We start from the raw sequence: 24,167 nt of genomic DNA on the forward strand, positions 1-24,167 counted from the left end.
TGGAAAAAACTACTTTGTGCTGACATATGTTGTGGGTTCGAGTCCCGACATGCTATCATTGATGGTGCATTATCCTACTTTCGTACTCTGGATGCCCAAAATCCCTTTTTCCATTGACATTGAAAAAAAATTGTTTCTTTTAACATACAAACAGGGCTCTGTGGCGCAATGGATAGCGTGTTGGACTTCTAGTCATTCATGTGAGATGTGATTCAAAGGTTGTGGGTTCGAGTCCCACCAGAGTCGGTCATTATGGACTTGACTCCGGTAGATCTTGAGGAAGAACTATAGTCACTAAGTATCCCACAATGGAAAAAACTACTTTGTGCTGACATTTGTTGTGGGTTCGAGTCCCGACATGCTATCATTGATGGTGCATTATCCTACTTTAGTACTCTGGAGGCCCAAAATCCCTTTGTCCATTGACATTGAAGAAAAAATAGTTTGTTTTACCACACAAACAGGGCTCTGTGGCGCAATGGATAGCGCGTTGGACTTCTAGTCATTCATGTGAGATGTGATTCAAAGGTTGTGGGTTCGAGTCCCACCAGAGTCGGTCATTATGGACTTGACTCCGGTAGATCTTGAGGAAGAACTATAGTCACTAAGTATCCCACAATGGAAAAAACTACTTTGTGCTGACATTTGTTGTGGGTTCGAGTCCCGACATGCTATCATTGATGGTGCATTATCCTACTTTAGTACTCTGGAGGCCCAAAATCCCTTTGTCCATTGACATTGAAGCAAAAATAGTTTGTTTTACCATACAATCAGGGCTCTGTGGCGCAATGGATAGCGCGTTGGACTTCTAGTCATTCATGTGAGATGTGATTCAAAGGTTGTGGGTTCGAGTCCCACCAGAGTCGGTCATTATGGACTTGACTCCGGTAGATCTCAAGGAAGTCACTAAGTATCCCACAATGGAAAAAACGACTTTGTGCTGACATATGTTGTGGGTTCGAGTCCCGACATGCTATCATTGATGGTGCATTATCCTACTTTAGTACTCGCGAGGCCCAAAATCCCTTTGTCCATTGACATTGAAGAAAAAATAGTTAGTTTTACCACACAAACAGGGCTCTGTGGCGCAATGGATAGCGCGTTGGACTTCTAGTCATTCATGTGAGATGTGATTCAAAGGTTGTGGGTTCGAGTCCCACCAGAGTCGGTCATTATGGACTTGACTCCGGTAGATCTCGAGGAAGTCACTAAGTATCCCACAATGGAAAAAACGACTTTGTGCTGACATATGTTGTGGGTTCGAGTCCCGACATGCTATCATTGATGGTGCATTATCCTACTTTCGTACTCTGGAGGCCCAAAATCCCTTTTTCCAATGACATTGAAAAAAAAATTGTTTCTTTTACCATACAAACAGGGCTCTGTGGCGCAATGGATAGCGTGTTGGACTTCTAGTCATTCATGTGAGATGTGATTCAAAGGTTGTGGGTTCGAGTCCCACCAGAGTCGGTCATTATGGACTTGACTCCGGTAGATCTCGAGGAAGAGCTATAGTCACTAAGTATCCCACAATGGAAAAAACGACTTTGTGCTGACATATGTTGTGGGTTCGAGTCCCGACATGCTATCATTGATGGTGCATTATCCTACTTTAGTACTCTGGAGGCCCAAAATCCCTTTGTCCATTGACATTGAAGCAAAAATAGTTTGTTTTACCATACAATCAGGGCTCTGTGGCGCAATGGATAGCGCGTTGGACTTCTAGTCATTCATGTGAGATGTGATTCAAAGGTTGTGGGTTCGAGTCCCACCAGAGTCGGTCATTATGGACTTGACTCCGGTAGATCTCGAGGAAGTCACTAAGTATCCCACAATGGAAAAAACGACTTTGTGCTGACATATGTTGTGGGTTCGAGTCCCGACATGCTATCATTGATGGTGCATTATCCTACTTTAGTACTCGCGAGGCCCAAAATCCCTTTGTCCATTGACATTGAAGAAAAAATAGTTAGTTTTACCACACAAACAGGGCTCTGTGGCGCAATGGATAGCGCGTTGGACTTCTAGTCATTCATGTGAGATGTGATTCAAAGGTTGTGGGTTCGAGTCCCACCAGAGTCGGTCATTATGGACTTGACTCCGGTAGATCTCGAGGAAGTCACTAAGTATCCCACAATGGAAAAAAACGACTTTGTGCTGACATATGTTGTGGGTTCGAGTCCCGACATGCTATCATTGATGGTGCATTATCCTACTTTCGTACTCTGGAGGCCCAAAATCCCTTTTTCCAATGACATTGAAAAAAAAATTGTTTCTTTTACCATACAAACAGGGCTCTGTGGCGCAATGGATAGCGTGTTGGACTTCTAGTCATTCATGTGAGATGTGATTCAAAGGTTGTGGGTTCGAGTCCCACCAGAGTCGGTCATTATGGACTTGACTCCGGTAGATCTCGAGGAAGAGCTATAGTCACTAAGTATCCCACAATGGAAAAAACGACTTTGTGCTGACATATGTTGTGGGTTCGAGTCCCGACATGCTATCATTGATGGTGCATTATCCTACTTTAGTACTCGCGAGGCCCAAAATCCCTTTTTCCATTGACATTGAAGAAAAAATAGTTTATTTTACCTTACAAACAGGGCTCTGTGGCGCAATGGATAGCGCGTTGGACTTCTAGTCATTCATGTGCGATGTGATTCAAAGGTTGTGGGTTCGAGTCCCACCAGAGTCGGTCATTATTGACTTGACTCCGGTAGATCTTGAGGAAGAACTATAGTCACTAAGTATCCCACAATGGAAAAAACTACTTTGTGCTGACATATGTTGTGGGTTCGAGTCCCGACATGCTATCATTGATGGTGCATTATCCTACTTTAGTACTCGCGAGGCCCAAAATCCCTTTTTCCATTGACATTGAAGAAAAAATAGTTTATTTTACCTTACAAACAGGGCTCTGTGGCGCAATGGATAGCGCGTTGGACTTCTAGTCATTCATGTGCGATGTGATTCAAAGGTTGTGGGTTCGAGTCCCACCAGAGTCGGTCATTATGGACTTGACTCCGGTAGATCTCGAGGAAGTCACTAAGTATCCCACAATGGAAAAAACGACTTTGTGCTGACATATGTTGTGGGTTCGAGTCCCGACATGCTATCATTGATGGTGCATTATCCTACTTTAGTACTCGCGAGGCCCAAAATCCCTTTGTCCATTGACATTGAAACAAAAATAGTTTCTTTTATTATACAAACTGCGCTCTGTGGCGCAATGGATAGCGCGTTGGACTTCTAGTCATTCATGTGTGATGTGATTCAAAGGTTGTGGGTTCGAGTCCCACCAGAGTTGGTCATTATGGACTTGACTCCGGTAGATCTTGAGGAAGAACTATAGTCACTAAGTATCCCACAATGGAAAAAACTACTTTGTGCTGACATTTGTTGTGGGTTCGAGTCCCGACATGCTATCATTGATGGTGCATTATCCTACTTTAGTACTCTGGAGGCCCAAAATCCCTTTGTCCATTGACATTGAAGAAAAAATAGTTTGTTTTACCACACAAACAGGGCTCTGTGGCGCAATGGATAGCGCGTTGGACTTCTAGTCATTCATGTGAGATGTGATTCAAAGGTTGTGGGTTCGAGTCCCACCAGAGTCGGTCATTATGGACTTGACTCCGGTAGATCTTGAGGAAGAACTATAGTCACTAAGTATACCACAATGGAAAAAACTACTTTGTGCTGACATATGTTGTGGGTTCGAGTCCCGACATGCTATCATTGATGGTGCATTATCCTACTTTCGTACTCTGGATGCCCAAAATCCCTTTTTCCATTGACATTGAAAAAAAAATTGTTTCTTTTAACATACAAACAGGGCTCTGTGGCGCAATGGATAGCGTGTTGGACTTCTAGTCATTCATGTGAGATGTGATTCAAAGGTTGTGGGTTCGAGTCCCACCAGAGTCGGTCATTATGGACTTGACTCCGGTAGATCTCGAGGAAGTCACTAAGTATCCCACAATGGAAAAAACGACTTTGTGCTGACATATGTTGTGGGTTCGAGTCCCGACATGCTATCATTGATGGTGCATTATCCTACTTTAGTACTCGCGAGGCCCAAAATCCCTTTGTCCATTGACATTGAAACAAAAATAGTTTCTTTTATTATACAAACTGCGCTCTGTGGCGCAATGGATAGCGCGTTGGACTTCTAGTCATTCATGTGAGATGTGATTCAAAGGTTGTGGGTTCGAGTCCCACCAGAGTCGGTCATTATGGACTTGACTCCGGTAGATCTTGAGGAAGAACTATAGTCACTAAGTATACCACAATGGAAAAAACTACTTTGTGCTGACATATGTTGTGGGTTCGAGTCCCGACATGCTATCATTGATGGTGCATTATCCTACTTTCGTACTCTGGATGCCCAAAATCCCTTTTTCCATTGACATTGAAAAAAAAATTGTTTCTTTTAACATACAAACAGGGCTCTGTGGCGCAATGGATAGCGTGTTGGACTTCTAGTCATTCATGTGAGATGTGATTCAAAGGTTGTGGGTTCGAGTCCCACCAGAGTCGGTCATTATGGACTTGACTCCGGTAGATCTTGAGGAAGAACTATAGTCACTAAGTATCCCACAATGGAAAAAAACTACTTTGTGCTGACATTTGTTGTGGGTTCGAGTCCCGACATGCTATCATTGATGGTGCATTATCCTACTTTAGTACTCTGGAGGCCCAAAATCCCTTTGTCCATTGACATTGAAGAAAAAATAGTTTGTTTTACCACACAAACAGGGCTCTGTGGCGCAATGGATAGCGCGTTGGACTTCTAGTCATTCATGTGAGATGTGATTCAAAGGTTGTGGGTTCGAGTCCCACCAGAGTCGGTCATTATGGACTTGACTCCGGTAGATCTTGAGGAAGAACTATAGTCACTAAGTATCCCACAATGGAAAAAACTACTTTGTGCTGACATTTGTTGTGGGTTCGAGTCCCGACATGCTATCATTGATGGTGCATTATCCTACTTTAGTACTCTGGAGGCCCAAAATCCCTTTGTCCATTGACATTGAAGCAAAAATAGTTTGTTTTACCATACAATCAGGGCTCTGTGGCGCAATGGATAGCGCGTTGGACTTCTAGTCATTCATGTGAGATGTGATTCAAAGGTTGTGGGTTCGAGTCCCACCAGAGTCGGTCATTATGGACTTGACTCCGGTAGATCTCAAGGAAGTCACTAAGTATCCCACAATGGAAAAAACGACTTTGTGCTGACATATGTTGTGGGTTCGAGTCCCGACATGCTATCATTGATGGTGCATTATCCTACTTTAGTACTCGCGAGGCCCAAAATCCCTTTGTCCATTGACATTGAAGAAAAAATAGTTAGTTTTACCACACAAACAGGGCTCTGTGGCGCAATGGATAGCGCGTTGGACTTCTAGTCATTCATGTGAGATGTGATTCAAAGGTTGTGGGTTCGAGTCCCACCAGAGTCGGTCATTATGGACTTGACTCCGGTAGATCTCGAGGAAGTCACTAAGTATCCCACAATGGAAAAAACGACTTTGTGCTGACATATGTTGTGGGTTCGAGTCCCGACATGCTATCATTGATGGTGCATTATCCTACTTTCGTACTCTGGAGGCCCAAAATCCCTTTTTCCAATGACATTGAAAAAAAAATTGTTTCTTTTACCATACAAACAGGGCTCTGTGGCGCAATGGATAGCGTGTTGGACTTCTAGTCATTCATGTGAGATGTGATTCAAAGGTTGTGGGTTCGAGTCCCACCAGAGTCGGTCATTATGGACTTGACTCCGGTAGATCTCGAGGAAGAGCTATAGTCACTAAGTATCCCACAATGGAAAAAAACGACTTTGTGCTGACATATGTTGTGGGTTCGAGTCCCGACATGCTATCATTGATGGTGCATTATCCTACTTTAGTACTCGCGAGGCCCAAAATCCCTTTTTCCATTGACATTGAAGAAAAAATAGTTTATTTTACCTTACAAACAGGGCTCTGTGGCGCAATGGATAGCGCGTTGGACTTCTAGTCATTGTGTGTGTTGTGGGTTCGAGAGTCGGTCATTATGGACTTGACTCCGGTAGATCTTGAGGAAGAACTATAGTCACTAAGTATCCCACAATGGAAAAAACTACTTTGTGCTGACATTTGTTGTGGGTTCGAGTCCCGACATGCTATCATTGATGGTGCATTATCCTACTTTAGTACTCTGGAGGCCCAAAATCCCTTTGTCCATTGACATTGAAGCAAAAATAGTTTGTTTTACCATACAATCAGGGCTCTGTGGCGCAATGGATAGCGCGTTGGACTTCTAGTCATTCATGTGAGATGTGATTCAAAGGTTGTGGGTTCGAGTCCCACCAGAGTCGGTCATTATGGACTTGACTCCGGTAGATCTCGAGGAAGTCACTAAGTATCCCACAATGGAAAAAACGACTTTGTGCTGACATATGTTGTGGGTTCGAGTCCCGACATGCTATCATTGATGGTGCATTATCCTACTTTAGTACTCGCGAGGCCCAAAATCCCTTTGTCCATTGACATTGAAGAAAAAATAGTTAGTTTTACCACACAAACAGGGCTCTGTGGCGCAATGGATAGCGCGTTGGACTTCTAGTCATTCATGTGAGATGTGATTCAAAGGTTGTGGGTTCGAGTCCCACCAGAGTCGGTCATTATGGACTTGACTCCGGTAGATCTCGAGGAAGTCACTAAGTATCCCACAATGGAAAAAACGACTTTGTGCTGACATATGTTGTGGGTTCGAGTCCCGACATGCTATCATTGATGGTGCATTATCCTACTTTCGTACTCTGGAGGCCCAAAATCCCTTTTTCCAATGACATTGAAAAAAAAATTGTTTCTTTTACCATACAAACAGGGCTCTGTGGCGCAATGGATAGCGTGTTGGACTTCTAGTCATTCATGTGAGATGTGATTCAAAGGTTGTGGGTTCGAGTCCCACCAGAGTCGGTCATTATGGACTTGACTCCGGTAGATCTCGAGGAAGAGCTATAGTCACTAAGTATCCCACAATGGAAAAAACGACTTTGTGCTGACATATGTTGTGGGTTCGAGTCCCGACATGCTATCATTGATGGTGCATTATCCTACTTTAGTACTCGCGAGGCCCAAAATCCCTTTTTCCATTGACATTGAAGAAAAAATAGTTTATTTTACCTTACAAACAGGGCTCTGTGGCGCAATGGATAGCGCGTTGGACTTCTAGTCATTCATGTGCGATGTGATTCAAAGGTTGTGGGTTCGAGTCCCACCAGAGTCGGTCATTATTGACTTGACTCCGGTAGATCTTGAGGAAGAACTATAGTCACTAAGTATCCCACAATGGAAAAAACTACTTTGTGCTGACATATGTTGTGGGTTCGAGTCCCGACATGCTATCATTGATGGTGCATTATCCTACTTTAGTACTCTGGAAGCCCAAAATCCCTTTGTCCATTGACATTGAAGAAAAAATAGTTTGTTTTAACATACAAACAGGGCTCTGTGGCGCAATGGATAGCGCGTTGGACTTCTAGTCATTCATGTGAGATGTGATTCAAAGGTTGTGGGTTCGAGTCCCACCAGAGTCGGTCATTATGGACTTGACTCCAGTAGATCTTGAGGAAGAACTATAGTCACTAAGTATCCCACAATGGAAAAAACTACTTTGTGCTGACATTTGTTGTGGGTTCGAGTCCCGACATGCTATCATTGATGGTGCATTATCCTACTTTAGTACTCTGGAGGCCCAAAATCCCTTTGTCCATTGACATTGAAGAAAAAATAGTTTGTTTTACCAAACAAACAGGGCTCTGTGGCGCAATGGATAGCGCGTTGGACTTCTAGTCATTCATGTGAGATGTGATTCAAAGGTTGTGGGTTCGAGTCCCACCATAGTCGGTCATTATGGACTTGACTCCGGTAGATCTCGAGGAAGTCACTAAGTATCCCACAATGGAAAAAACGACTTTGTGCTGACATATGTTGTGGGTTCGAGTCCCACCAGAGTCGGTCAATATGGACTTGACTCCAGTAGATCTTGAGGAAGAACTATAGTCACTAAGTATCCCACAATGGAAAAAACTACTTTGTGCTGACATTTGTTGTGGGTTCGAGTCCCGACATGCTATCATTGATGGTGCATTATCCTACTTTAGTACTCTGGAGGCCCAAAATCCCTTTGTCCATTGACATTGAAGAAAAAATAGTTTGTTTTACCAAACAAACAGGGCTCTGTGGCGCAATGGATAGCGCGTTGGACTTCTAGTCATTCATGTGAGATGTGATTCTAAGGTTGTGGGTTCGAGTCCCACCGTAGTCGGTCATTATGGACTTGACTCCGGTAGATCTCGAGGAAGTCACTAAGTATCCCACAATGGAAAAAACGACTTTGTGCTGACATATGTTGTGGGTTCGAGTCCCACCAGAGTCGGTCATTATGGACTTGACTCCGGTAGATCTTGAGGAAGAACTATAGTCACTAAGTATCCCACAATGGAAAAAACTACTTAGTGCTGACATTTGTTGTGGGTTCGAGTCCCGACATGCTATCATTGATGGTGCATTATCCTACTTTAGTACTCGCGAGGCCCAAAATCCCTTTTTCCATTGACATTGAAGAAAAAATTGTTTGTTTTACCAAACAAACAGGGCTCTGTGGCGCAATGGATAGCGAGTTGGACTTCTAGTCATTCATGTGAGATGTGATTCAAAGGTTGTGGGTTCGAGTCCCACCAGAGTCGGTCATTATGGACTTGACTCCGGTAGATCTCGAGGAAGTCACTAAGTATCCCACAATGGAAAAAACGACTTTGTGCTGACATATGTTGTGGGTTCGAGTCCCACCAGAGTCGGTCATTATGGACTTGACTCCGGTAGATCTTGAGGAAGAACTATAGTCACTAAGTATCCCACAATGGAAAAAACTACTTTGTGCTGACATTTGTTGTGGGTTCGAGTCCCGACATGCTATCATTGATGGTGCATTATCCTACTTTAGTACTCTGGAGGCCCAAAATCCCTTTGTCCATTGACATTGAAGAAAAAATAGTTTGTTTTACCACACAAACAGGGCTCTGTGGCGCAATGGATAGCGCGTTGGACTTCTAGTCATTCATGTGAGATGTGATTCAAAGGTTGTGGGTTCGAGTCCCACCAGAGTCGGTCATTATGGACTTGACTCCGGTAGATCTCGAGGAAGTCACTAAGTATCCCACAATGGAAAAAACGACTTTGTGCTGACATATGTTGTGGGTTCGAGTCCCGACATGCTATCATTGATGGTGCATTATCCTACTTTAGTACTCGCGAGGCCCAAAATCCCTTTTTCCATTGACATTGAAGAAAAAATAGTTTATTTTACCTTACAAACAGGGCTCTGTGGCGCAATGGATAGCGCGTTGGACTTCTAGTCATTCATGTGCGATGTGATTCAAAGGTTGTGGGTTCGAGTCCCACCAGAGTCGGTCATTATGGACTTGACTCCGGTAGATCTTGAGGAAGAACTATAGTCACTAAGTATCCCACAATGGAAAAAACTACTTTGTGCTGACATATGTTGTGGGTTCGAGTCCCACCAGAGTCGGTTATTATGGATTTGACTCCGGTAGATCTCGAGGAAGTCACTAAGTATCCCACAATGGAAAAAACGACTTTGTGCTGACATATGTTGTGGGTTCGAGTCCCACCAGAGTCGGTCATTATGGACTTGACTCCGGTAGATCTTGAGGAAGAACTATAGTCACTAAGTATCCCACAATGGAAAAAACTACTTTGTGCTGACATTTGTTGTGGGTTCGAGTCCCGACATGCTATCATTGATGGTGCATTATCCTACTTTAGTACTCTGGAGGCCCAAAATCCCTTTGTCCATTGACATTGAAGAAAAAATAGTTTGTTTTATCACACAAACAGGGCTCTGTGGCGCAATGGATAGCGCGTTGGACTTCTAGTCATTCATGTGAGATGTGATTCAAAGGTTGTGGGTTCGAGTCCCACCAGAGTCGGTCATTATGGACTTGACTCCGGTAGATCTCGAGGAAGTCACTAAGTATCCCACAATGGAAAAAACGACTTTGTGCTGACATATGTTGTGGGTTCGAGTCCCGACATGCTATCATTGATGGTGCATTATCCTACTTTCGTACTCTGGAGGCCCAAAATCCCTTTTTCCATTGACATTGAAAAAAAAATTGTTTCTTTTACCATACAAACAGGGCTCTGTGGCGCAATGGATAGCGTGTTGGACTTCTAGTCATTCATGTGAGATGTGATTCAAAGGTTGTGGGTTCGAGTCCTACCAGAGTCGGTCATTATGGACTTGACTCCGGTAGATCTCGAGGAAGAGCTATAGTCACTAAGTATCCCACAATGGAAAAAACGACTTTGTGCTGACATATGTTGTGGGTTCGAGTCCCGACATGCTATCATTGATGGTGCATTGATGGACTCCGGTAGATCTCGAGGAAGAGCTATAGTCACTAAGTATCCCACAATGGAAAAAACGACTTTGTGCTGACATATGTTGTGGGTTCGAGTCCCGACATGCTATCATTGATGGTGCATTATCCTACTTTAGTACTCGCGAGGCCCAAAATCCCTTTTTCCATTGACATTGAAGAAAAAATAGTTTGTTTTACCATACAAACAGGGCTCTGTGGCGCAATGGATAGTGCGTTGGACTTCTAGTCATTCATGTGCGATGTGATTCAAAGGTTGTGGGTTCGAGTCCCATCAGAGTCGGTCATTATGGACTTGACTCCGGTAGATCTTGAGGAAGAACTATAGTCACTAAGTATCCCACAATGGAAAAAACTACTTTGTGCTGACATATGTTGTCGGTTCGAGTCCCGACATGCTATCATTGATGGTGCATTATCCTACTTTAGTACTCTGGAAGCCCAAAATCCCTTTGTCCATTGACATTGAAGAAAAAATAGTTTGTTTTACCATACAAACAGGGCTCTGTGGCGCAATGGATAGCACGTTGGACTTCTAGTCATTCATGTGAGATGTGATTCAAAGGTTGTGGGTTCGAGTCCCACCAGAGTCGGTCATTATGGACTTGACTCCGGTAGATCTCGAGGAAGAGCTATAGTCACTAAGTATCCCACAATGGAAAAAACGACTTTGTGCTGACATATGTTGTGGGTTCGAGTCCCGACATGCTATCATTGATGGTGCATTATCCTACTTTAGTACTCGCGAGGCCCAAAATCCCTTTTTCCATTGACATTGAAGAAAAAATAGTTTATTTTACCTTACAAACAGGGCTCTGTGGCGCAATGGATAGCGCGTTGGACTTCTAGTCATTCATGTGCGATGTGATTCAAAGGTTGTGGGTTCGAGTCCCACCAGAGTCGGTCATTATGGACTTGACTCCGGTAGATCTTGAGGAAGAACTATAGTCACTAAGTATCCCACAATGGAAAAAAACTACTTTGTGCTGACATATGTTGTGGGTTCGAGTCCCGACATGCTATCATTGATGGTGCATTATCCTACTTTAGTACTCGCGAGGCCCAAAATCCCTTTTTCCATTGACATTGAAGAAAAAATAGTTTATTTTACCTTACAAACAGGGCTCTGTGGCGCAATGGATAGCGCGTTGGACTTCTAGTCATTCATGTGCGATGTGATTCAAAGGTTGTGGGTTCGAGTCCCACCAGAGTCGGTCATTATGGACTTGACTCCGGTAGATCTTGAGGAAGAACTATAGTCACTAAGTATCCCACAATGGAAAAAACTACTTTGTGCTGACATATGTTGTGGGTTCGAGTCCCGACATGCTATCATTGATGGTGCATTATCCTACTTTAGTACTCTGGAAGCCCAAAATCCCTTTGTCCATTGACATTGAAGAAAAAATAGTTTGTTTTACCATACAATCAGGGCTCTGTGGCGCAATGGATAGCGCGTTGGACTTCTAGTCATTCATGTGAGATGTGATTCAAAGGTTGTGGGTTCGAGTCCCACCAGAGTCGGTCATTATGGACTTGACTCCGGTAGATCTCGAGGAAGTCACTAAGTATCCCACAATGGAAAAAACGACTTTGTGCTGACATATGTTGTGGGTTCGAGTCCCGACATGTTATCATTGATGGTGCATTATCCTACTTTCGTACTCTGGAGGCCCAAAATCCCTTTGTCCATTGACATTGAAGAAAAAATTGTTTGTTTTACCAAACAAACAGGGCTCTGTGGCGCAATGGATAGCGAGTTGGACTTCTAGTCATTCATGTGAGATGTGATTCAAAGGTTGTGGGTTCGAGTCCCACCAGAGTCGGTCATTATGGACTTGACTCCGGTAGATCTCGAGGAAGTCACTAAGTATCCCACAATGGAAAAAACGACTTTGTGCTGACATATGTTGTGGGTTCGAGTCCCACCAGAGTCGGTCATTATGGACTTGACTCCGGTAGATCTTGAGGAAGAACTATAGTCACTAAGTATCCCACAATGGAAAAAACTACTTTGTGCTGACATTTGTTGTGGGTTCGAGTCCCGACATGCTATCATTGATGGTGCATTATCCTACTTTAGTACTCTGGAAGCCCAAAATCCCTTTGTCCATTGACATTGAAGAAAAAATAGTTTGTTTTACCATACAATCAGGGCTCTGTGGCGCAATGGATAGCGCGTTGGACTTCTAGTCATTCATGTGCGATGTGATTCAAAGGTTGTGGGTTCGAGTCCCACCAGAGTCGGTCATTATGGACTTGACTCCGGTAGATCTTGAGGAAGAACTATAGTCACTAAGTATCCCACAATGGAAAAAACTACTTTGTGCTGACATATGTTGTGGGTTCGAGTCCCGACATGCTATCATTGATGGTGCATTATCCTACTTTAGTACTCTGGAAGCCCAAAATCCCTTTGTCCATTGACATTGAAGAAAAAATAGTTTGTTTTACCATACAATCAGGGCTCTGTGGCGCAATGGATAGCGCGTTGGACTTCTAGTCATTCATGTGAGATGTGATTCAAAGGTTGTGGGTTCGAGTCCCACCAGAGTCGGTCATTATGGACTTGACTCCGGTAGATCTCGAGGAAGTCACTAAGTATCCCACAATGGAAAAAACGACTTTGTGCTGACATATGTTGTGGGTTCGAGTCCCGACATGTTATCATTGATGGTGCATTATCCTACTTTCGTACTCTGGAGGCCCAAAATCCCTTTGTCCATTGACATTGAAGAAAAAATTGTTTGTTTTACCAAACAAACAGGGCTCTGTGGCGCAATGGATAGCGAGTTGGACTTCTAGTCATTCATGTGAGATGTGATTCAAAGGTTGTGGGTTCGAGTCCCACCAGAGTCGGTCATTATGGACTTGACTCCGGTAGATCTCGAGGAAGTCACTAAGTATCCCACAATGGAAAAAACGACTTTGTGCTGACATATGTTGTGGGTTCGAGTCCCGACATGTTATCATTGATGGTGCATTATCCTACTTTCGTACTCTGGAGGCCCAAAATCCCTTTGTCCATTGACATTGAAGAAAAAATTGTTTGTTTTACCAAACAAACAGGGCTCTGTGGCGCAATGGATAGCGAGTTGGACTTCTAGTCATTCATGTGAGATGTGATTCAAAGGTTGTGGGTTCGAGTCCCACCAGAGTCGGTCATTATGGACTTGACTCCGGTAGATCTCGAGGAAGTCACTAAGTATCCCACAATGGAAAAAACGACTTTGTGCTGACATATGTTGTGGGTTCGAGTCCCACCAGAGTCGGTCATTATGGACTTGACTCCGGTAGATCTTGAGGAAGAACTATAGTCACTAAGTATCCCACAATGGAAAAAACTACTTTGTGCTGACATTTGTTGTGGGTTCGAGTCCCGACATGCTATCATTGATGGTGCATTATCCTACTTTAGTACTCTGGAGGCCCAAAATCCCTTTTTCCATTGACATTGAAGAAAAAATAGTTTATTTTACGTTACAAACAGGGCTCTGTGGCGCAATGGATAGCGCGTTGGACTTCTAGTCATTCATGTGCGATGTGATTCAAAGGTTGTGGGTTCGAGTCCCACCAGAGTCGGTCATTATGGACTTGACTCCGGTAGATCTTGAGGAAGAACTATAGTCACTAAGTATCCCACAATGGAAAAAACTACTTTGTGCTGACATATGTTGTGGGTTCGAGTCCCGACATGCTATCATTGATGGTGCATTATCCTACTTTAGTACTCTGGAAGCCCAAAATCCCTTTGTCCATTGACATTGAAGAAAAAATAGTTTGTTTTACCATACAAACAGGGCTCTGTGGCGCAATGGATAGCGCGTTGGACTTCTAGTCATTCATGTGAGATGTGATTCAAAGGTTGTGGGTTCGAGTCCCACCAGAGTCGGTCATTATGGACTTGACTCCGGTAGATCTCGAGGAAGAGCTATAGTCACTAAGTATCCCACAATGGAAAAAACGACTTTGTTTTTCTTCAATGTCAATGGAAAAACGGATTTTGGGCCTCGCGAGTACTAAAGTAGGATAATGCACCATCAATGATAGCATGTCGGGACTCGAACCCACAACATATGTCAGCACAAAGTCGTTTTTTCCATTGTGGGATACTTAGTGACTATAGCTCTTCCTCGAGATCTACCGGAGTCAAGTCCATAATGACCGACTCTGGTGGGACTCGAACCCACAACCTTTGAATCACATCTCACATGAATGACTAGAAGTCCAACGCGCTATCCATTGCGCCACAGAGCCCTGTTTGTATGGTAAAACAAACTATTTGTTTGTGCTGACATATGTTGTGGGTTCCAGTCCCGACATGCTATCATTGATGGTGCATTATCCTGCTTTTGTACTCTTGAGGCCCAAAATCCCTTTGTCCATTGACATTGAAGAAAAAATAGTTTCTTCTGCTGTACAAACAGGGCTCTGTGGCGCAATGGATAGCGCGTTGGACTTATAGTCATTCATGTGAGATGTGATTCAAAGGTTGTGGGTTCGAGTCCCACCAGAGTCGGACATTATGGACCTGACTCCGGTAGATCTCGAGGAAGAACTATAGACTCCAACAACGAAAAAAACTACTTTGTGCTGACATATGTTGTGGGTTCCAGTCCCGACATGCTATCATTGATGGTGCATTATCCTGCTTTTGTACTCTGGATGCCCAAAATCCCTTTGTCCTTTGACATTGAAGAAAAAAGTGCTAATTTTACTACAGTTTAAGGGCTCTGTGGAGCAATGGATAGAGCGTTGGACTTCTAGTCATTCATGTGAGATGTGATTCAAAGGTTGTGGCTTCGAGTCACACCAGAGTCGGACATTATGGACCTGACTCCGGTAGATCTCGAGGAAGAGCTATAGTCACTAAGTATCCCACAATGGAAAAAACGACTTTGTGCTGACATATGTTGTGGGTTCGAGTCCCGACATGCTATCATTGATGGTGCATTATCCTACTTTAGTACTCGCGAGGCCCAAAATCCCTTTTTCCATTGACATTGAAGAAAAAATAGTTTATTTTACCTTACAAACAGGGCTCTGTGGCGCAATGGATAGCGCGTTGGACTTCTAGTCATTCATGTGCGATGTGATTCAAAGGTTGTGGGTTCGAGTCCCACCAGAGTCGGTCATTATGGACTTGACTCCGGTAGATCTTGAGGAAGAACTATAGTCACTAAGTATCCCACAATGGAAAAAACTACTTTGTGCTGACATATGTTGTGGGTTCGAGTCCCGACATGCTATCATTGATGGTGCATTATCCTACTTTAGTACTCTGGAAGCCCAAAATCCCTTTGTCCATTGACATTGAAAAAAAAATAGTTTGTTTTACCAAACAAACAGGGCTCTGTGGCGCAATGGATAGCGTGTTGGACTTCTAGTCATTCATGTGAGATGTGATTCAAAGGTTGTGGGTTCGAGTCCCACCAGAGTCGGTCATTATGGACTTGACTCCGGTAGATCTCGAGGAAGTCACTAAGTATCCCACAATGGAAAAAACGACTTTGTGCTGACATATGTTGTGGGTTCGAGTCCCGACATGCTATCATTGATGGTGCATTATCCTGCTTTTGTACTCTTGAGGCCCAAAATCCCTTTGTCCATTGACATTGAAGAAAAAATAGTTTCTTCTGCTGTACAAACAGGGCTCTGTGGCGCAATGGATAGCGCGTTGGACTTATAGTCATTCATGTGAGATGTGATTCAAAGGTTGTGGGTTCGAGTCCCACCAGAGTCGGACATTATGGACCTGACTCCGGTAGATCTCGAGGAAGAACTATAGACTCCAACAACGAAAAAAACTACTTTGTGCTGACATATGTTGTGGGTTCCAGTCCCGACATGCTATCATTGATGGTGCATTATCCTGCTTTTGTACTCTGGATGCCCAAAATCCCTTTGTCCTTTGACATTGAAGAAAAAAGTGCTAATTTTACTACAGTTTAAGGGCTCTGTGGAGCAATGGATAGAGCGTTGGACTTCTAGTCATTCATGTGAGATGTGATTCAAAGGTTGTGGCTTCGAGTCACACCAGAGTCTGACATTATGGACCTGACTCCGGTAGATCTCGAGGAAGAACTATAGTCACTAAGTATCCCACAATTGAAAAAACTACTTTGTGCTGACATATGTTGTGGGTTTGAGTCCCGACATGCTATCATTGATGGTGCATTATCCTACTTTAGTACTCTGGAGGCCCAAAATCCCTTTGTCCATTGACATTGAAGAAAAAATAGTTTGTTTTACCATACAAACAGGGCTCTGTGGCGCAATGGATAGCGCGTTGGACTTCTAGTCATTCATGTGAGATGTGATTCAAAGGTTGTGGGTTCGAGTCCCACCAGAGTCGGTCATTATGGACTTGACTCCGGTAGATCTCGAGGAAGAACTATAGACTCCAACAACGAAAAAAACTACTTTTTGCTGACATATGTTGTGGGTTCCAGTCCCGACATGCTATCATTGATGGTGCATTATCCTGCTTTTGTACTCTGGATGCCCAAAATCCCTTTGTCCTTTGACATTGAAGAAAAAAGTGCTAATTTTATTACATTTAAAGGGCTCTGTGGCGCAATGGATAGCGCGTTGGACTTCTATTCATTCATGTGAGATGTGATTCAAAGGTTGTGGGGTCGAGTCCCACCAGAGTAGGTCATTATGTACTTGACTCCGGTAGAGCTCGAGGAAGAACTATAGTCTCCAACAACGAAGAAAACTAATTTGTGCTGACATATGTTGTGGGTTCCAGTCCCGACATGCTATCATTGATGGTGCATTATCCTGCTTTTGTACTCTTGAGGCCCAAAATCCCTTTGTCCATTGACATTGAAGAAAAAATAGTTTCTTCTGCTGTACAAACAGGGCTCTGTGGCGCAATGGATAGCACGTTGGACTTCTAGTCATTCATGTGAGATGTGATTCAAAGGTTGTGGGTTCGAGTCCCACCAGAGTCGGTCATTATGGACTTGACTCCGGTAGATCTCGAGGAAGAGCTATAGTCACTAAGTATCCCACAATGGAAAAAACGACTTTGTGCTGACATATGTTGTGGGTTCGAGTCCCGACATGCTATCATTGATGGTGCATTATCCTACTTTAGTACTCTGGAGGCCCAAAATCCCTTCGTCCATTGACATTGAAAAAAAAACAGTTTATTTAGCTGTACAAACAGGGCTCTGTGGCGCAATGGATAGCGCGTTGGACTTCTAGTCAATCATGTGAGATGTGATTCAAAGGTTGTGGGTTCGAGTCCCACCAGAGTCGGTCATTATGGACTTGACTCCGGTAGATCTCGAGGAAGAACTATAGACTCCAACAACGAAAAAAACTACTTTGTGCTGTCATATGTTGTGGGTTCCAGTCCCGACATGCTATCATTGATGGTGCATTATCCTGCTTTTGTACTCTGGATGCCCAAAATCCCTTTGTCCTTTGACATTGAAGAAAAAAGTGCTAATTTTACTATATTTAAAGGGCTCTGTGGCGCAATGGATAGCGCGTTGGACTTCTAGTCATTCATGTGAGATGTGATTCAAAGGTTGTGGGTTCGAGTCCCACCAGAGTCGGTCATTATGGACTTGACTCCGGTAGATCTCGAGGAAGAACTATAGTCACTAAGTATCCCACAATGGAAAAAACTACTTTGTGCTGACATATGTTGTGTCCAACAACGAAAAAAACTAATTTGTGCTGACATATGTTGTGGGTTCCAGTCCCGACATGCTATCATTGATGGTGCATTATCCTGCTTTTGTACTCTGGAGGCCCAAAATCCCTTTGTCCATTGACATTGAAGAAAAAATAGTTTCTTCTGCTGTACAAACAGGGCTCTGTGTCGCAATGGATAGCGCGTTGGACTTCTAGTCATTCATGTGAGATGTGATTCAAAGGTTGTGGGTTCGAGTCCCACCAGAGTCGGTCATTATGGACCTGACTCCGGTAGATCTCGAGGAAGAACTATAGACTCCAACAACGAAAAAAACTACTTTGTGCTGACATATGTTGTGGGTTCCAGTCCCGACATGCTATCATTGATGGTGCATTATCCTGCTTTTGTACTCTGGATGCCCAAAATCCCTTTGTCCTTTGACATTGAAGAAAAAAGTGCTAATTTTACTACAGTTTAAGGGCTCTGTGGCGCAATGGATAGAGCGTTGGACTTCTAGTCATTCATGTGAGATGTGATTCAAAGGTTGTGGGTTCGAGTCACACCAGAGTCGGACATTATGGACCTGACTCCGGTAGATCTCGAGGAAGAACTATAGTCACTAAGTATCCCACAATTGAAAAAACTACTTTGTGCTGACATATGTTGTGGGTTCGAGTCCCGACATGCTATCATTGATGGTGCATTATCCTACTTTAGTACTCTGGAGGCCCAAAATCCCTTCGTCCATTGACATTGAAAAAAAATTAGTTTATTTAGCTGTACAAACAGGGCTCTGTGGCGCAACGGATAGCGCGTTGGACTTCTAGTCAATCATGTGAGATGTGATTCAAAGGTTGTGGGTTCGAGTCCCACCAGAGTCGGTCATTATGGACTTGACTCCGGTAGATCTCGAGGAAGAACTATAGACTCCAACAACGAAAAAAACTACTTTGTGCTGTCATATGTTGTGGGTTCCAGTCCCGACATGCTATCATTGATGGTGCATTATCCTGCTTTTGTACTCTGGATGCCCAAAATCCCTTTGTCCTTTGACATTGAAGAAAAAAGTGCTAATTTTACTATATTTAAAGGGCTATGTGGCGCAATGGATAGGGCGTTGGACTTCTAGTCATTCATGTGAGATGTGATTCAAAGGTTGTGGGTTCGAGTCCCACCAGAGTCGGTCATTATGGACTTGACTCCGGTAGATCTCGAGGAAGAACTATAGTCACTAAGTATCCCACAATGGAAAAAAACTACTTTGTGCTGACATATGTTGTGTCCAACAACGAAAAAAACTAATTTGTGCTGACATATGTTGTGGGTTCCAGTCCCGACATGCTATCATTGATGGTGCATTATCCTGCTTTTGTACTCTGGAGGCCCAAAATCCCTTTGTCCATTGACATTGAAGAAAAAATAGTTTCTTCTGCTGTACAAACAGGGCTCTGTGTCGCAATGGATAGCGCGTTGGACTTCTAGTCATTCATGTGAGATGTGATTCAAAGGTTGTGGGTTCGAGTCCCACCAGAGTCGGACATTATGGACCTGACTCCGGTAGATCTCGAGGAAGAACTATAGACTCCAACAACGAAAAAAACTACTTTGTGCTGACATATGTTGTGGGTTCCAGTCCCGACATGCTATCATTGATGGTGCATTATCCTGCTTTTGTACTCTGGATGCCCAAAATCCCTTTGTCCTTTGACATTGAAGAAAAAAGTGCTAATTTTACTACATTTTAAGGGCTCTGTGGCGCAATGGATAGCGCGTTGGACTTCTAGTCATTCATGTGAGATGTGATTCAAAGGTTGTGGGTTCGAGTCACACCAGAGTCGGACATTATGGACCTGACTCCGGTAGATCTCGAGGAAGAACTATAGTCACTAAGTATCCCACAATTGAAAAAACTACTTTGTGCTGACATATGTTGTGGGTTCGAGTCCCGACATGCTATCATTGATGGTGCATTATCCTACTTTAGTACTCTGGAGGCCTAAAATCCCTTTGTCCATTGACATTGAAGAAAAAATAGTTTGTTTTACCATACAAACAGGGCTCTGTGGCGCAATGGATAGCGCGTTGGACTTCTAGTCATTCATGTGAGATGTGATTCAAAGGTTGTGGGTTCGAGTCCCACCAGAGTTGGTTATTATGGACTTGACTCCGGTAGATCTCGAGGAAGAACTATAGACTCCAACAACGAAAAAAACTACTTTTTGCTGACATATGTTGTGGGTTCCAGTCCCGACATGCTATCATTGATGGTGCATTATCCTGCTTTTGTACTCTGGATGCCCAAAATCCCTTTGTCCTTTGACATTGAAGAAAAAAGTGCTAATTTTATTACATTTTAAGGGCTCTGTGGCGCAATGGATAGCGCGTTGGACTTCTAGTCATTCATGTGAGATGTGATTCAAAGGTTGTGGGGTCGAGTCCCACCAGAGTAGGTCATTATGTACTTGACTCCGGTAGAGCTCGAGGAAGAACTATAGTCTCCAACAACGAAGAAAACTAATTTGTGCTGACATATGTTGTGGGTTCCAGTCCCGACATGCTATCATTGATGGTGCATTATCCTGCTTTTGTACTCTTGAGGCCCAAAATCCCTTTGTCCATTGACATTGAAGAAAAAATTGTTTCTTCTGCTGTACAAGCAGGGCTCTGTGGCGCAATGGATAGCGCGTTGGACTTCTAGTCATTCATGTGAGATGTGATTCAAAGGTTGTGGGTTCGAGTCCCACCAGAGTCGGACATTATGGACCTGACTCCGGTAGATCTCGAGGAAGAACTATAGACTCCAACAACGAAAAAAACTACTTTGTGCTGACATATGTTGTGGGTTCCAGTCCCGACATGCTATCATTGATGGTGCATTATCCTGCTTTTGTACTCTGGATGCCCAAAATCCCTTTGTCCTTTGACATTGAAGAAAAAAGTGCTAATTTTAATACAGTTTAAGGGCTCTGTGGCGCAATGGATAGAGCGTTGGACTTCTAGTCATTCATGTGAGATGTGATTCAAAGGTTGTGGGTTCGAGTCACACCAGAGTCGGACATTATGGACCTGACTCCGGTAGATCTCGAGGAAGAACTATAGTCACTAAGTATCCCACAATTGAAAAAACTACTTTGTGCTGACATATGTTGTGGGTTCGAGTCCCGACATGCTATCATTGATGGTGCATTATCCTACTTTAGTACTCTGGAGGCCCAAAATCCCTTTGTCCATTGACATTGAAAAAAAAATAGTTTATTTAGCTGTACAAACAGGGCTCTGTGGCGCAATGGATAGCGCGTTGGACTTATAGTCATTCATGTGAGATGTGATTCAAAGGTTGTGGGTTCGAGTCCCACCAGAGTCGGTCATTATGGACTTGACTCCGGTAGATCTCGAGGAAGAACTATAGACTCCAACAACGAAAAAAACTACTTTGTGCTGTCATATGTTGTGGGTTCCAGTCCCGACATGCTATCATTGATGGTGCATTATCCTGCTTTTGTACTCTGGATGCCCAAAATCCCTTTGTCCTTTGACATTGAAGAAAAAAGTGCTAATTTTACTATATTTAATGGGCTCTGTGGCGCAATGGATAGCGCGTTGGACTTCTAGTCATTCATGTGAGATGTGATTCAAAGGTTGTGGGTTCGAGTCCCACCAGAGTCGGTCATTATGGACTTGACTCCGGTAGATCTCGAGGAAGAACTATAGTCACTAAGTATCCCACAATGGAAAAAACTACTTTGTGCTGACATATGTTGTGTCCAACAACGAAAAAAACTAATTTGTGCTGACATATGTTGTGGGTTCCAGTCCCGACATGCTATCATTGATGGTGCATTATCCTGCTTTTGTACTCTGGAGGCCCAAAATCCCTTTGTCCATTGACATTGAAGAAAAAATTGTTTCTTCTGCTGTACAAACAGGGCTCTGTGGCGCAATGGATAGCGCGTTGGACTTCTAGTCATTCATGTGAGATGAGATTCAAAGGTTGTGGGTTCGAGTCCCACCAGAGTCGGACATTATGGACCTGACTCCGGTAGATCTCGAGGAAGAACTATAGACTCCAACAACGAAAAAAAACTACTTTGTGCTGACATATGTTGTGGGTTCCAGTCCCGACATGCTATCATTGATGGTGCATTATCCTGCTTTTGTACTCTGGATGCCCAAAATCCCTTTGTCCTTTGACATTGAAGAAAAAAGTGCTAATTTTACTACATTTTAAGGGCTCTGTGGCGTAATGGATAGCGCGTTGGACTTCTAGTCATTCATGTGAGATGTGATTCAAAGGTTCTGGGTTCGAGTCCCACCAGAGTCGGACAATATGGACTTGACTCAGGTAGATCTCGAGGAAGAACTATAGTCACTAAGTATCCCACAATTGAAAAAACTACATTGTGCTGACATATGTTGTGGGTTCGAGTCCCGACATGCTATCATTGATGGTGCATTATCCTACTTTAGTACTCTGGAGGCCCAAAATCCCTTTGTCCATTGACATTGAAAAAAAAAAAGTTTATTTAGCTGTACAAACAGGGCTCTGTGGCGCAATGGATAGCGCGTTGGACTTCTAGTCATTCATGTGAGATGTGATTCAAAGGTTGTGGGTTCGAGTCCCACCAGAGTCGGTCATTATGGACTTGACTCCGGTAGATCTCGAGGAAGAACTATAGACTCCAACAACGAAAAAAACTACTTTGTGCTGTCATTTGTTGTGGGTTCCAGTCCCGACATGCTATCATTGATGGTGCATTATCCTGCTTTTGTACTCTGGATGCCCAAAATCCCTTTGTCCTTTGACATTGAAGAAAAAAGTGCTAATTTTACTATATTTAAAGGGCTCTGTGGCGCAATGGATAGCGCGTTGGACTTCTAGTCATTCATGTGCGATGTGATTCAAAGGTTGTGGGTTCGAGTCCCACCAGAGTCGGTCATTATGGACTTGAATCCGGTAGATCTCGAGGAAGAACTATAGTCACTAAGTAACCCACAATGGAAAAAACTACTTTGTGCTGTCATATGTTGTGGGTTCGAGTCCCAACATGCTATCATTGATGGTGCATTATCCTACTTTAGTACTCTGGAGGCCCAAAATCCCTTTGTCCATTGACATTGAAAAAAAAATAGTTTATTTAGCTGTACAAACAGGGCTCTGTGGCGCAATGGATAGCGCGTTGGACTTATAGTCATTCATGTGAGATGTGATTCAAAGGTTGTGGGTTCGAGTCCCACCAGAGTCGGTCATTATGGACTTGACTCCGGTAGATCTCGAGGAAGAACTATAGACTCCAACAACGAAAAAAACTACTTTGTGCTGTCATATGTTGTGGGTTCCAGTCCCGACATGCTATCATTGATGGTGCATTATCCTGCTTTTGTACTCTGGATGCCCAAAATCCCTTTGTCCTTTGACATTGAAGAAAAAAGTGCTAATTTTACTATATTTAATGGGCTCTGTGGCGCAATGGATAGCGTGTTGGACTTCTAGTTATTCATGTGAGATGTGATTCAAAGGTTGTGGGTTCGAGTCCCACCGGAGTCGGTCATTATGGACTTGACTCCGGTAGATCTCGAGGAAGAACTATAGTCACTAAGTATCCCACAATGGAAAAAACTACTTTGTGCTGACATATGTTGTGTCCAACAACGAAAAAAACTAATTTGTGCTGACATATGTTGTGGGTTCCAGTCCCGACATGCTATCATTGATGGTGCATTATCCTGCTTTTGTACTCTGGAGGCCCAAAATCCCTTTGTCCATTGACATTGAAGAAAAAATTGTTTCTTCTGCTGTACAAACAGGGCTCTGTGGCGCAATGGATAGCGCGTTGGACTTCTAGTCATTCATGTGAGATGTGATTCAAAGGTTGTGGGTTCGAGTCCCACCAGAGTCGGTCATTATGGACTTGACTCCGGTAGATCTCGAGGAAGAACTATAGACTCCAACAACGAAAAAAACTCCTTTGTGCTGTCATTTGTTGTGGGTTCCAGTCACGACATGCTATCATTGATGGTGCATTATCCTGCTTTTGTACTCTGGATGCCCAAAATCCCTTT

General features: G+C 43.5%; 66 non-coding genes across 66 annotated transcripts; 65 read left to right on the forward strand and 1 right to left on the reverse strand.

The window, feature by feature from the left end:
• The first annotated feature begins 154 nt into the window (after nt 1-154).
• On the forward strand, nt 155-246 carry trnar-ucu (transfer RNA arginine (anticodon UCU)). Its single transcript is given in 2 exon segments — nt 155-191; nt 211-246. It is a non-coding gene; the product is annotated as a tRNA-Arg (tRNA).
• Nucleotides 247-464: 218 nt separating this feature from the next.
• Nucleotides 465-556, forward strand: trnar-ucu (transfer RNA arginine (anticodon UCU)). The gene is given in 2 exon segments: nt 465-501; nt 521-556. It is a non-coding gene; the product is annotated as a tRNA-Arg (tRNA).
• Nucleotides 557-774: 218 nt separating this feature from the next.
• Nucleotides 775-866, forward strand: trnar-ucu (transfer RNA arginine (anticodon UCU)). The gene is given in 2 exon segments: nt 775-811; nt 831-866. It is a non-coding gene; the product is annotated as a tRNA-Arg (tRNA).
• Nucleotides 867-1,076: 210 nt separating this feature from the next.
• On the forward strand, nt 1,077-1,168 carry trnar-ucu (transfer RNA arginine (anticodon UCU)). Its single transcript is given in 2 exon segments — nt 1,077-1,113; nt 1,133-1,168. It is a non-coding gene; the product is annotated as a tRNA-Arg (tRNA).
• Nucleotides 1,169-1,378: 210 nt separating this feature from the next.
• On the forward strand, nt 1,379-1,470 carry trnar-ucu (transfer RNA arginine (anticodon UCU)). Its single transcript is given in 2 exon segments — nt 1,379-1,415; nt 1,435-1,470. It is a non-coding gene; the product is annotated as a tRNA-Arg (tRNA).
• A 218-nt stretch (nt 1,471-1,688) lies between these two features.
• trnar-ucu (transfer RNA arginine (anticodon UCU)) lies at nt 1,689-1,780 on the forward strand. Its single transcript is given in 2 exon segments — nt 1,689-1,725; nt 1,745-1,780. It is a non-coding gene; the product is annotated as a tRNA-Arg (tRNA).
• A 210-nt stretch (nt 1,781-1,990) lies between these two features.
• Nucleotides 1,991-2,082, forward strand: trnar-ucu (transfer RNA arginine (anticodon UCU)). The gene is given in 2 exon segments: nt 1,991-2,027; nt 2,047-2,082. It is a non-coding gene; the product is annotated as a tRNA-Arg (tRNA).
• A 211-nt stretch (nt 2,083-2,293) lies between these two features.
• trnar-ucu (transfer RNA arginine (anticodon UCU)) lies at nt 2,294-2,385 on the forward strand. The gene is given in 2 exon segments: nt 2,294-2,330; nt 2,350-2,385. It is a non-coding gene; the product is annotated as a tRNA-Arg (tRNA).
• Nucleotides 2,386-2,603: 218 nt separating this feature from the next.
• On the forward strand, nt 2,604-2,695 carry trnar-ucu (transfer RNA arginine (anticodon UCU)). Its single transcript is given in 2 exon segments — nt 2,604-2,640; nt 2,660-2,695. It is a non-coding gene; the product is annotated as a tRNA-Arg (tRNA).
• A 218-nt stretch (nt 2,696-2,913) lies between these two features.
• On the forward strand, nt 2,914-3,005 carry trnar-ucu (transfer RNA arginine (anticodon UCU)). The gene is given in 2 exon segments: nt 2,914-2,950; nt 2,970-3,005. It is a non-coding gene; the product is annotated as a tRNA-Arg (tRNA).
• Nucleotides 3,006-3,215: 210 nt separating this feature from the next.
• trnar-ucu (transfer RNA arginine (anticodon UCU)) lies at nt 3,216-3,308 on the forward strand. The gene is given in 2 exon segments: nt 3,216-3,252; nt 3,272-3,308. It is a non-coding gene; the product is annotated as a tRNA-Arg (tRNA).
• Nucleotides 3,309-3,525: 217 nt separating this feature from the next.
• Nucleotides 3,526-3,617, forward strand: trnar-ucu (transfer RNA arginine (anticodon UCU)). The gene is given in 2 exon segments: nt 3,526-3,562; nt 3,582-3,617. It is a non-coding gene; the product is annotated as a tRNA-Arg (tRNA).
• A 218-nt stretch (nt 3,618-3,835) lies between these two features.
• On the forward strand, nt 3,836-3,927 carry trnar-ucu (transfer RNA arginine (anticodon UCU)). The gene is given in 2 exon segments: nt 3,836-3,872; nt 3,892-3,927. It is a non-coding gene; the product is annotated as a tRNA-Arg (tRNA).
• A 210-nt stretch (nt 3,928-4,137) lies between these two features.
• trnar-ucu (transfer RNA arginine (anticodon UCU)) lies at nt 4,138-4,230 on the forward strand. Its single transcript is given in 2 exon segments — nt 4,138-4,174; nt 4,194-4,230. It is a non-coding gene; the product is annotated as a tRNA-Arg (tRNA).
• Nucleotides 4,231-4,447: 217 nt separating this feature from the next.
• Nucleotides 4,448-4,539, forward strand: trnar-ucu (transfer RNA arginine (anticodon UCU)). The gene is given in 2 exon segments: nt 4,448-4,484; nt 4,504-4,539. It is a non-coding gene; the product is annotated as a tRNA-Arg (tRNA).
• Nucleotides 4,540-4,758: 219 nt separating this feature from the next.
• On the forward strand, nt 4,759-4,850 carry trnar-ucu (transfer RNA arginine (anticodon UCU)). Its single transcript is given in 2 exon segments — nt 4,759-4,795; nt 4,815-4,850. It is a non-coding gene; the product is annotated as a tRNA-Arg (tRNA).
• A 218-nt stretch (nt 4,851-5,068) lies between these two features.
• Nucleotides 5,069-5,160, forward strand: trnar-ucu (transfer RNA arginine (anticodon UCU)). Its single transcript is given in 2 exon segments — nt 5,069-5,105; nt 5,125-5,160. It is a non-coding gene; the product is annotated as a tRNA-Arg (tRNA).
• A 210-nt stretch (nt 5,161-5,370) lies between these two features.
• On the forward strand, nt 5,371-5,462 carry trnar-ucu (transfer RNA arginine (anticodon UCU)). Its single transcript is given in 2 exon segments — nt 5,371-5,407; nt 5,427-5,462. It is a non-coding gene; the product is annotated as a tRNA-Arg (tRNA).
• A 210-nt stretch (nt 5,463-5,672) lies between these two features.
• trnar-ucu (transfer RNA arginine (anticodon UCU)) lies at nt 5,673-5,764 on the forward strand. The gene is given in 2 exon segments: nt 5,673-5,709; nt 5,729-5,764. It is a non-coding gene; the product is annotated as a tRNA-Arg (tRNA).
• Nucleotides 5,765-6,269: 505 nt separating this feature from the next.
• trnar-ucu (transfer RNA arginine (anticodon UCU)) lies at nt 6,270-6,361 on the forward strand. Its single transcript is given in 2 exon segments — nt 6,270-6,306; nt 6,326-6,361. It is a non-coding gene; the product is annotated as a tRNA-Arg (tRNA).
• Nucleotides 6,362-6,571: 210 nt separating this feature from the next.
• trnar-ucu (transfer RNA arginine (anticodon UCU)) lies at nt 6,572-6,663 on the forward strand. The gene is given in 2 exon segments: nt 6,572-6,608; nt 6,628-6,663. It is a non-coding gene; the product is annotated as a tRNA-Arg (tRNA).
• Nucleotides 6,664-6,873: 210 nt separating this feature from the next.
• trnar-ucu (transfer RNA arginine (anticodon UCU)) lies at nt 6,874-6,965 on the forward strand. Its single transcript is given in 2 exon segments — nt 6,874-6,910; nt 6,930-6,965. It is a non-coding gene; the product is annotated as a tRNA-Arg (tRNA).
• A 218-nt stretch (nt 6,966-7,183) lies between these two features.
• Nucleotides 7,184-7,275, forward strand: trnar-ucu (transfer RNA arginine (anticodon UCU)). Its single transcript is given in 2 exon segments — nt 7,184-7,220; nt 7,240-7,275. It is a non-coding gene; the product is annotated as a tRNA-Arg (tRNA).
• A 218-nt stretch (nt 7,276-7,493) lies between these two features.
• Nucleotides 7,494-7,585, forward strand: trnar-ucu (transfer RNA arginine (anticodon UCU)). The gene is given in 2 exon segments: nt 7,494-7,530; nt 7,550-7,585. It is a non-coding gene; the product is annotated as a tRNA-Arg (tRNA).
• A 218-nt stretch (nt 7,586-7,803) lies between these two features.
• On the forward strand, nt 7,804-7,895 carry trnar-ucu (transfer RNA arginine (anticodon UCU)). Its single transcript is given in 2 exon segments — nt 7,804-7,840; nt 7,860-7,895. It is a non-coding gene; the product is annotated as a tRNA-Arg (tRNA).
• Nucleotides 7,896-8,645: 750 nt separating this feature from the next.
• trnar-ucu (transfer RNA arginine (anticodon UCU)) lies at nt 8,646-8,737 on the forward strand. The gene is given in 2 exon segments: nt 8,646-8,682; nt 8,702-8,737. It is a non-coding gene; the product is annotated as a tRNA-Arg (tRNA).
• Nucleotides 8,738-9,066: 329 nt separating this feature from the next.
• Nucleotides 9,067-9,158, forward strand: trnar-ucu (transfer RNA arginine (anticodon UCU)). Its single transcript is given in 2 exon segments — nt 9,067-9,103; nt 9,123-9,158. It is a non-coding gene; the product is annotated as a tRNA-Arg (tRNA).
• A 210-nt stretch (nt 9,159-9,368) lies between these two features.
• Nucleotides 9,369-9,460, forward strand: trnar-ucu (transfer RNA arginine (anticodon UCU)). The gene is given in 2 exon segments: nt 9,369-9,405; nt 9,425-9,460. It is a non-coding gene; the product is annotated as a tRNA-Arg (tRNA).
• Nucleotides 9,461-9,908: 448 nt separating this feature from the next.
• trnar-ucu (transfer RNA arginine (anticodon UCU)) lies at nt 9,909-10,000 on the forward strand. The gene is given in 2 exon segments: nt 9,909-9,945; nt 9,965-10,000. It is a non-coding gene; the product is annotated as a tRNA-Arg (tRNA).
• Nucleotides 10,001-10,210: 210 nt separating this feature from the next.
• Nucleotides 10,211-10,302, forward strand: trnar-ucu (transfer RNA arginine (anticodon UCU)). Its single transcript is given in 2 exon segments — nt 10,211-10,247; nt 10,267-10,302. It is a non-coding gene; the product is annotated as a tRNA-Arg (tRNA).
• Nucleotides 10,303-10,644: 342 nt separating this feature from the next.
• trnar-ucu (transfer RNA arginine (anticodon UCU)) lies at nt 10,645-10,736 on the forward strand. Its single transcript is given in 2 exon segments — nt 10,645-10,681; nt 10,701-10,736. It is a non-coding gene; the product is annotated as a tRNA-Arg (tRNA).
• Nucleotides 10,737-10,954: 218 nt separating this feature from the next.
• Nucleotides 10,955-11,046, forward strand: trnar-ucu (transfer RNA arginine (anticodon UCU)). Its single transcript is given in 2 exon segments — nt 10,955-10,991; nt 11,011-11,046. It is a non-coding gene; the product is annotated as a tRNA-Arg (tRNA).
• A 218-nt stretch (nt 11,047-11,264) lies between these two features.
• Nucleotides 11,265-11,356, forward strand: trnar-ucu (transfer RNA arginine (anticodon UCU)). The gene is given in 2 exon segments: nt 11,265-11,301; nt 11,321-11,356. It is a non-coding gene; the product is annotated as a tRNA-Arg (tRNA).
• A 219-nt stretch (nt 11,357-11,575) lies between these two features.
• Nucleotides 11,576-11,667, forward strand: trnar-ucu (transfer RNA arginine (anticodon UCU)). Its single transcript is given in 2 exon segments — nt 11,576-11,612; nt 11,632-11,667. It is a non-coding gene; the product is annotated as a tRNA-Arg (tRNA).
• A 218-nt stretch (nt 11,668-11,885) lies between these two features.
• On the forward strand, nt 11,886-11,977 carry trnar-ucu (transfer RNA arginine (anticodon UCU)). The gene is given in 2 exon segments: nt 11,886-11,922; nt 11,942-11,977. It is a non-coding gene; the product is annotated as a tRNA-Arg (tRNA).
• Nucleotides 11,978-12,187: 210 nt separating this feature from the next.
• trnar-ucu (transfer RNA arginine (anticodon UCU)) lies at nt 12,188-12,279 on the forward strand. Its single transcript is given in 2 exon segments — nt 12,188-12,224; nt 12,244-12,279. It is a non-coding gene; the product is annotated as a tRNA-Arg (tRNA).
• Nucleotides 12,280-12,608: 329 nt separating this feature from the next.
• Nucleotides 12,609-12,700, forward strand: trnar-ucu (transfer RNA arginine (anticodon UCU)). Its single transcript is given in 2 exon segments — nt 12,609-12,645; nt 12,665-12,700. It is a non-coding gene; the product is annotated as a tRNA-Arg (tRNA).
• Nucleotides 12,701-12,918: 218 nt separating this feature from the next.
• trnar-ucu (transfer RNA arginine (anticodon UCU)) lies at nt 12,919-13,010 on the forward strand. The gene is given in 2 exon segments: nt 12,919-12,955; nt 12,975-13,010. It is a non-coding gene; the product is annotated as a tRNA-Arg (tRNA).
• A 210-nt stretch (nt 13,011-13,220) lies between these two features.
• Nucleotides 13,221-13,312, forward strand: trnar-ucu (transfer RNA arginine (anticodon UCU)). Its single transcript is given in 2 exon segments — nt 13,221-13,257; nt 13,277-13,312. It is a non-coding gene; the product is annotated as a tRNA-Arg (tRNA).
• Nucleotides 13,313-13,522: 210 nt separating this feature from the next.
• Nucleotides 13,523-13,614, forward strand: trnar-ucu (transfer RNA arginine (anticodon UCU)). The gene is given in 2 exon segments: nt 13,523-13,559; nt 13,579-13,614. It is a non-coding gene; the product is annotated as a tRNA-Arg (tRNA).
• A 329-nt stretch (nt 13,615-13,943) lies between these two features.
• trnar-ucu (transfer RNA arginine (anticodon UCU)) lies at nt 13,944-14,035 on the forward strand. The gene is given in 2 exon segments: nt 13,944-13,980; nt 14,000-14,035. It is a non-coding gene; the product is annotated as a tRNA-Arg (tRNA).
• A 218-nt stretch (nt 14,036-14,253) lies between these two features.
• On the forward strand, nt 14,254-14,345 carry trnar-ucu (transfer RNA arginine (anticodon UCU)). Its single transcript is given in 2 exon segments — nt 14,254-14,290; nt 14,310-14,345. It is a non-coding gene; the product is annotated as a tRNA-Arg (tRNA).
• A 273-nt stretch (nt 14,346-14,618) lies between these two features.
• On the reverse strand, nt 14,619-14,710 carry trnar-ucu (transfer RNA arginine (anticodon UCU)). The gene is given in 2 exon segments: nt 14,619-14,654; nt 14,674-14,710. It is a non-coding gene; the product is annotated as a tRNA-Arg (tRNA).
• A 170-nt stretch (nt 14,711-14,880) lies between these two features.
• On the forward strand, nt 14,881-14,972 carry trnai-uau (transfer RNA isoleucine (anticodon UAU)). Its single transcript is given in 2 exon segments — nt 14,881-14,917; nt 14,937-14,972. It is a non-coding gene; the product is annotated as a tRNA-Ile (tRNA).
• A 520-nt stretch (nt 14,973-15,492) lies between these two features.
• Nucleotides 15,493-15,584, forward strand: trnar-ucu (transfer RNA arginine (anticodon UCU)). Its single transcript is given in 2 exon segments — nt 15,493-15,529; nt 15,549-15,584. It is a non-coding gene; the product is annotated as a tRNA-Arg (tRNA).
• Nucleotides 15,585-15,802: 218 nt separating this feature from the next.
• trnar-ucu (transfer RNA arginine (anticodon UCU)) lies at nt 15,803-15,894 on the forward strand. Its single transcript is given in 2 exon segments — nt 15,803-15,839; nt 15,859-15,894. It is a non-coding gene; the product is annotated as a tRNA-Arg (tRNA).
• A 210-nt stretch (nt 15,895-16,104) lies between these two features.
• trnai-uau (transfer RNA isoleucine (anticodon UAU)) lies at nt 16,105-16,196 on the forward strand. The gene is given in 2 exon segments: nt 16,105-16,141; nt 16,161-16,196. It is a non-coding gene; the product is annotated as a tRNA-Ile (tRNA).
• Nucleotides 16,197-16,716: 520 nt separating this feature from the next.
• Nucleotides 16,717-16,808, forward strand: trnar-ucu (transfer RNA arginine (anticodon UCU)). The gene is given in 2 exon segments: nt 16,717-16,753; nt 16,773-16,808. It is a non-coding gene; the product is annotated as a tRNA-Arg (tRNA).
• A 512-nt stretch (nt 16,809-17,320) lies between these two features.
• trnar-ucu (transfer RNA arginine (anticodon UCU)) lies at nt 17,321-17,412 on the forward strand. Its single transcript is given in 2 exon segments — nt 17,321-17,357; nt 17,377-17,412. It is a non-coding gene; the product is annotated as a tRNA-Arg (tRNA).
• Nucleotides 17,413-17,630: 218 nt separating this feature from the next.
• On the forward strand, nt 17,631-17,722 carry trnar-ucu (transfer RNA arginine (anticodon UCU)). Its single transcript is given in 2 exon segments — nt 17,631-17,667; nt 17,687-17,722. It is a non-coding gene; the product is annotated as a tRNA-Arg (tRNA).
• A 210-nt stretch (nt 17,723-17,932) lies between these two features.
• On the forward strand, nt 17,933-18,024 carry trnar-ucu (transfer RNA arginine (anticodon UCU)). Its single transcript is given in 2 exon segments — nt 17,933-17,969; nt 17,989-18,024. It is a non-coding gene; the product is annotated as a tRNA-Arg (tRNA).
• Nucleotides 18,025-18,284: 260 nt separating this feature from the next.
• Nucleotides 18,285-18,376, forward strand: trnar-ucu (transfer RNA arginine (anticodon UCU)). The gene is given in 2 exon segments: nt 18,285-18,321; nt 18,341-18,376. It is a non-coding gene; the product is annotated as a tRNA-Arg (tRNA).
• A 520-nt stretch (nt 18,377-18,896) lies between these two features.
• Nucleotides 18,897-18,988, forward strand: trnar-ucu (transfer RNA arginine (anticodon UCU)). Its single transcript is given in 2 exon segments — nt 18,897-18,933; nt 18,953-18,988. It is a non-coding gene; the product is annotated as a tRNA-Arg (tRNA).
• A 563-nt stretch (nt 18,989-19,551) lies between these two features.
• Nucleotides 19,552-19,643, forward strand: trnar-ucu (transfer RNA arginine (anticodon UCU)). Its single transcript is given in 2 exon segments — nt 19,552-19,588; nt 19,608-19,643. It is a non-coding gene; the product is annotated as a tRNA-Arg (tRNA).
• A 210-nt stretch (nt 19,644-19,853) lies between these two features.
• Nucleotides 19,854-19,945, forward strand: trnar-ucu (transfer RNA arginine (anticodon UCU)). The gene is given in 2 exon segments: nt 19,854-19,890; nt 19,910-19,945. It is a non-coding gene; the product is annotated as a tRNA-Arg (tRNA).
• Nucleotides 19,946-20,163: 218 nt separating this feature from the next.
• trnar-ucu (transfer RNA arginine (anticodon UCU)) lies at nt 20,164-20,255 on the forward strand. The gene is given in 2 exon segments: nt 20,164-20,200; nt 20,220-20,255. It is a non-coding gene; the product is annotated as a tRNA-Arg (tRNA).
• Nucleotides 20,256-20,767: 512 nt separating this feature from the next.
• On the forward strand, nt 20,768-20,859 carry trnar-ucu (transfer RNA arginine (anticodon UCU)). The gene is given in 2 exon segments: nt 20,768-20,804; nt 20,824-20,859. It is a non-coding gene; the product is annotated as a tRNA-Arg (tRNA).
• Nucleotides 20,860-21,379: 520 nt separating this feature from the next.
• trnai-uau (transfer RNA isoleucine (anticodon UAU)) lies at nt 21,380-21,471 on the forward strand. Its single transcript is given in 2 exon segments — nt 21,380-21,416; nt 21,436-21,471. It is a non-coding gene; the product is annotated as a tRNA-Ile (tRNA).
• Nucleotides 21,472-21,681: 210 nt separating this feature from the next.
• On the forward strand, nt 21,682-21,773 carry trnar-ucu (transfer RNA arginine (anticodon UCU)). The gene is given in 2 exon segments: nt 21,682-21,718; nt 21,738-21,773. It is a non-coding gene; the product is annotated as a tRNA-Arg (tRNA).
• A 260-nt stretch (nt 21,774-22,033) lies between these two features.
• trnar-ucu (transfer RNA arginine (anticodon UCU)) lies at nt 22,034-22,125 on the forward strand. Its single transcript is given in 2 exon segments — nt 22,034-22,070; nt 22,090-22,125. It is a non-coding gene; the product is annotated as a tRNA-Arg (tRNA).
• Nucleotides 22,126-22,336: 211 nt separating this feature from the next.
• Nucleotides 22,337-22,428, forward strand: trnar-ucu (transfer RNA arginine (anticodon UCU)). The gene is given in 2 exon segments: nt 22,337-22,373; nt 22,393-22,428. It is a non-coding gene; the product is annotated as a tRNA-Arg (tRNA).
• Nucleotides 22,429-22,646: 218 nt separating this feature from the next.
• On the forward strand, nt 22,647-22,738 carry trnar-ucu (transfer RNA arginine (anticodon UCU)). The gene is given in 2 exon segments: nt 22,647-22,683; nt 22,703-22,738. It is a non-coding gene; the product is annotated as a tRNA-Arg (tRNA).
• Nucleotides 22,739-22,948: 210 nt separating this feature from the next.
• Nucleotides 22,949-23,040, forward strand: trnar-ucu (transfer RNA arginine (anticodon UCU)). The gene is given in 2 exon segments: nt 22,949-22,985; nt 23,005-23,040. It is a non-coding gene; the product is annotated as a tRNA-Arg (tRNA).
• A 218-nt stretch (nt 23,041-23,258) lies between these two features.
• On the forward strand, nt 23,259-23,350 carry trnai-uau (transfer RNA isoleucine (anticodon UAU)). The gene is given in 2 exon segments: nt 23,259-23,295; nt 23,315-23,350. It is a non-coding gene; the product is annotated as a tRNA-Ile (tRNA).
• Nucleotides 23,351-23,560: 210 nt separating this feature from the next.
• Nucleotides 23,561-23,652, forward strand: trnar-ucu (transfer RNA arginine (anticodon UCU)). The gene is given in 2 exon segments: nt 23,561-23,597; nt 23,617-23,652. It is a non-coding gene; the product is annotated as a tRNA-Arg (tRNA).
• A 260-nt stretch (nt 23,653-23,912) lies between these two features.
• trnar-ucu (transfer RNA arginine (anticodon UCU)) lies at nt 23,913-24,004 on the forward strand. The gene is given in 2 exon segments: nt 23,913-23,949; nt 23,969-24,004. It is a non-coding gene; the product is annotated as a tRNA-Arg (tRNA).
• The last annotated feature ends 163 nt before the right edge of the window (nt 24,005-24,167 follow it).

The sequence above is a fragment of the Gadus chalcogrammus genome, chromosome 1 (genome assembly GCF_026213295.1).
Source record: "Gadus chalcogrammus isolate NIFS_2021 chromosome 1, NIFS_Gcha_1.0, whole genome shotgun sequence".
Taxonomy (NCBI): domain Eukaryota; kingdom Metazoa; phylum Chordata; class Actinopteri; order Gadiformes; family Gadidae; genus Gadus; species Gadus chalcogrammus.